Consider the following 5,033-nt stretch of genomic DNA (forward strand, 5'->3'; position numbering starts at 1 on the left):
GATCACTTGGCTCTCGGACTATATACGATGCGCATGCATGCAGGTTGCCTAAGTAGTCTTGAACACAAGTAGGTTTATTTCGTTGTCGCGATTCGTAACCGACACTCGTGGCATGTATTAAGGCAATGGGCAAAATGAACTAGGTATCCCGCTCCATACGGCGCTCTGCTTTTACACATGCTCGGTACATGCATAGAGCAACTCATGATGAACATACCCAAGAAATTTTATGACTATAGGTTGATGTGTTTTGGGATTATGGCTAACTAATTATTCGTATGTACGAATGGTAAATCTGCTCTGTGTACACGACGTATATGGGAAAGTTCAGTTTTCACGACGCGTAGCGCCGAAAAACAAAAATCGCTGCGTGGCAACCCGTGGTCCGATTTTATGATTTTGGTATCAAAAGATGCGCAAGGCTCGAGGCTAAAAAGTCATAACAGCTCGGGTCGAGAAAAAAAAATCAAGGCTATCGCGGAAAAAGTTGAGGAGGGGGGGGGGCCGGATTCTGCCCCGGCCCTTTTTGGGTTAAGTCTAACTTCACTGGTCCCATGCATAATGCATGCTCCGATGGACGTATACACAATACACGGTCCATTGTACATGTACAGGATGCATACTGTACCCGTACGGTACGGGCAAAGGGTTTACGAATCGGAACGCAGAGAGTTGAATTGGCAAGTCAAAAGGGCTATTTTCTGTCTTTTTAATTGAAAAAAAGTGAATTTCGATTAACGAAAATTTCAATTAATTAATTTGACCCACCCGCCCACATTTTCGATAAAAAAAATTCGAAATTTAAAAACATCGAAAATTTTGAATGACCCCTACGTGTAAACAACTCCTTTTATGGAGATTGGCACCCGCGTCGCGCGTACTGCTTGATGTCGCGCAGAATGCAGCCGTGGCGGTTCGCCGTTGTGAATCTAGGACCATGAAATACTGACTCACTGTGGTAGTATTGCAACGTTCAACTAATAAAACGGAAGAGTCCAAGTTTCGCGTGACTCTCAGTGTTTAAGATCAGCCAGCCGGTCTTAATCATCCGTTTAAGACCGACCACGTGACAGGCTCTCGGCCAAAAGCAGTGGGTAAACTGTCTTAGGCTTTTATGAATAGATGATAATCCCCACTGAAGTTAATATTGATCTAACATTTGTTTTTCTTTTACTCGTGGAAAACGAATAAATGACATTTTGTCTTTCTACTTTCTTCATGATTATTCCCTAGCTCAATATTTTGCTGACGATGTTCATCTTATTTTGTTGAGCGAAGAGGCCCCTGAGTTGTTGGTCATGTCCCCAAATGTCCACTACCCATACGACACACTGAGTATGTGGTTCATCAGAGTCGATAGTGGATCCAGGGTGACTTTCGAATTCGATGTGATAGAGTTAGCGACACCTAACTACCTGCAAATTTGGAACGGGCATTTGTTAGTATCCCCCGACAGCAAAGTCATTGCCGTGATCAGCGGGACTTTTGAAGGGGCTCCTCCCATCACGTCAGACGGTCACGAGGCTAGCATGGCGTTCCAAAGTAAATATGTCTCGTCCTACCGAGCCAGGTTTTCTGTGAGAGTGAGGCAGGAAACGGAAGAAACTGGTAGGTGTTAGCTAAGTCAAGCCTTTACTTCTGGGGAGGTCAATGTTTTTAGGTGAATTCAATAGACATAAGCCTTAATTCAAAACAAACGGAATTTTCTTCAAACGGTCCAAGGGATGATAATAAAAGATCCGAAGATGTGATATAATAACGTGACGTTATCAGACTGGAAGTTATTGTAAGGAGAATCAGAAAATGATAATTTTCTTTCCTTGTTTCTGTCTTGCGTGAACGAAGTTCAGGAAAGAGACCATGCGATGCACTATGTCTGTCCATATGTATATGTCCATCCGTTGATTCGTATGTATGCATGATTATGTATGTTGTATGTTATTTAAAGTTTCGAAACATTTCTCTCATTTGAAAAGTTGAAGTCCAATTGGAACCAAACTTGGGACATACATGCAACATGGCAACCTTCATATGATACCGATGCAAAAGGTCACATACCAAGGTCAAAGGTCATCTGAGGACACACCACGCGCGGTCAGAGGTCACTCTCTAAAGATAATCGCGCAAACGGGCGAGACGCGCGGTCCGAGAACCGCCTTGTTTTAAATTTAAATCTAGTTTGATCCGTATCCAATGACAATGTTCCTAGCTCATTTTATTATTAAAGGGGCACAAGGTTCTGGAACAGCCCAATTGGGCTACAAAACGCGCTTTGAACGAGATGATGTTAATCGGAAATAACATTTTAAAGTAGGATATAAACATACAGACAACTATCCTTTCAAAACTGGGCGTTTTGGTGCTATTCCTGTATTATGCGTGCGAGAACGAGTTTCGGGGTCCACTTTTGCGACCTCATAAATTCGAGCTGTTTGGATGCTAGTTGTGATTTCATTCGTAATGTGCTTGCATTTTGCGGACGTTGAAGAAACCACTTTTTTGCATTGGTGATTGGTCACCGCGCGCTGTTCCCGAGACACACAACGTGTATATCGTACATCGACACGAAAAACGTATTCGCACTCCGTCGTGGCGATGTAAACAAGCGGGTTTTTTTTCGTCTTTTCTCGGGAACGGTAAGACATTAGGTTGGTTTCCTTTTAACCAGATGTTTGAAATAGGCTAAGTAAACAATCCAAAACATAAAATTTTCGGGGATTTCAGGACCTAGTGCCCCTTCAATGCATGGAAACTCAAACTTTATTGGAAACTCAAGGCATGTAACAGAATCAAAAGCCTAGAGGACATTAATGTCAAACATAATCCCCCTTAAAAAAATCGTTTGCAGCTTAGCCATAATTCGTTATTTTTTTACTTCTTCGAAACTCGTTGCAGGCACAGATTACCAGTTCATTGGTGACCGTGAAGACATTCTTGAATATTATATCAATGGTAATGATTTTTTAAGACTTTCACAAATTTACTGATTCGGTGACCTTGCAATACAACCTTTGTTATCATGGAAATGGCCCCAATGAGTTGTCCAAAGTCATGACTCACGAGGGAGAGTAGTTGGAACAGGATGTGGGGACCTCACATGTTGGGGCCATTGACCGGTTACAGCCCGATAGTCCGAAGGTCCGAGGGTTCTTTAGTCCGAAGGGTCATTAGTCCGAAGGTTCGTTTGTCCGAAGGTTCGATAGTCCGAAGGGCCCATTAGTCCGAAAATAGAATAAGGTTAATTAATCCGAAGGTTCGATAGTCCGAATCAACAATTAGGTTCGATAGTCCGAATGCGCAATACGGTTCTTTAGTATGACACTTCGGACTAATTTACTGTTGATTCGGACTATCGGATCTTACTGTCGATTCGGACTATCGGACCTTATTGTCGATTCGGACTATCGGACCTTATTGTCGATTCAGACTATCGAACCTTATTGTCAATTCGGAATAATGAACCTTCGGACTATTGAACCTTATTTCCGTTTCGGACCATTGAACCTTCGGACCAATTAACCTTATTCTAAATTCGGACTTTCGAACCTTCGGATACATGAACCTTCGGACTAATTAACCTTCGGATCATTGCATCAAATGTTCGGATTTACGAACCTTATTTCATTTTCGGACTAACGAACCCCCTCTAATGGAAATGTTGTGCATTCGGACTATCGAACCTTCGGACTAAAGGACCTTCGGGTCCCCCATTGACCAACACTGACCATGAGTTGTGGTAAGTGTTTATTTTTAACCTTACCTATATATATTCAATGTGTCATGTAGTTCAGTAAAACAAAAATTATACTTGATTTCCCCCCCCATAAATACTATTGCGTATAGCCACTTTATACGCTCACCTTAACCTAGGCTCAAACAATATATTTATTGAATGATATGATATTTGCAAATATCTGTTTGGTCATTATAGCTGCAGGTCCATGACATGGTGTTAAGGTTTCGTTTCAAGACAAGTTCGTTTCACACATAGCCGAAATTCAACAGAAACTGTTAATGTTTGATGGAACCGGCAAAGTAGGATTTAACTCTGATCTTTTCTCATTGTTTGACCATCAGAAACCAATGTAACATTATCTACAAATTGTACTTCCAGCAGTATCAGCAGTTGCGACATTACTTCCCCACTACGGTGTCAGTGTGCTTGTAGCGTCAGGGACAGTCTGGCAGCATTCTGCGTCATCTTGAGTCAGTCCCAGCTGCAGTTGGTAGACCAAATATACGACGTGGACGGTATCACATTAGATATCATGTACGTCACAAACTGACACATCACTTGCTGTTATAGAAACTATTGGAAATGAAAGCACAGTTCAATTAATGTTTTCTCAACCATTAATCTATTAGCAGTTTGATGTTGTGTGCATAACCGTGGACACGTACTTTTATTAAGGTGGGGGTGAGTTGGGGTCGGGGCGGTGGGCACAAACCAGGGCTGAGGCCTCGTGCGGGGGGCGGGGGTGCCCTGCAATGCTTCCCCGACTCGACGGTACGTCCCCCTTCAAACTTAACAAACCAAATTAGAGTATGGAAATAAATCACATCCAATATTTTCTGTGTTTGTATATACATGGCAGGGTAATAGATTGGAATGACGTCAGCTCTCTTCAGAAAGGAACCTTCAATATGTTTCCCATCCTTAAACAGCTGAAGGAGTTGTAAGTATTTTTGGCCGGTTATCGGTTACGACCCGATCGTCGTTATGAAATCATGTATTTCAATTTGGTGAACAACCCGATCAACATTTCTGAAATGGTCAGAAGTAATTAGCTGTTGCCGATTTCAATCGCGAATAGCTTTTGGCCTAGTTAAGATTTTTGTTTTTCCTTTTGTTTAGCTGACGCCGATTACGATATAGGCTTTCAAATGGGCAAGGAAAAGTTCGCGGCTACGCGCAAGAACTATTGTTGACCATTGGTTAATCATAGTTCGACTAAAGTTAGCCCGAACTCTGTCTAGTCGACGGACGGTTGACTACGCTATAGTCGACTATTTGAAACCAACCTACTGGGGCT

The 5,033-nt window shown here is 42.3% G+C and overlaps 1 pseudogene; it reads left to right on the plus strand.

Annotated features, from left to right (window-relative positions):
- Nucleotides 1–1,298: 1,298 nt before the first annotated feature.
- LOC119730831 overlaps nt 1,299–5,033 on the plus strand; it is a 17,067-nt pseudogene continuing 13,332 nt past the window's right edge.

Source organism: Patiria miniata, unplaced genomic scaffold (genome assembly GCF_015706575.1).
Source record: "Patiria miniata isolate m_02_andy unplaced genomic scaffold, ASM1570657v1 HiC_scaffold_1, whole genome shotgun sequence".
Lineage (NCBI taxonomy): Eukaryota > Metazoa > Echinodermata > Asteroidea > Valvatida > Asterinidae > Patiria > Patiria miniata.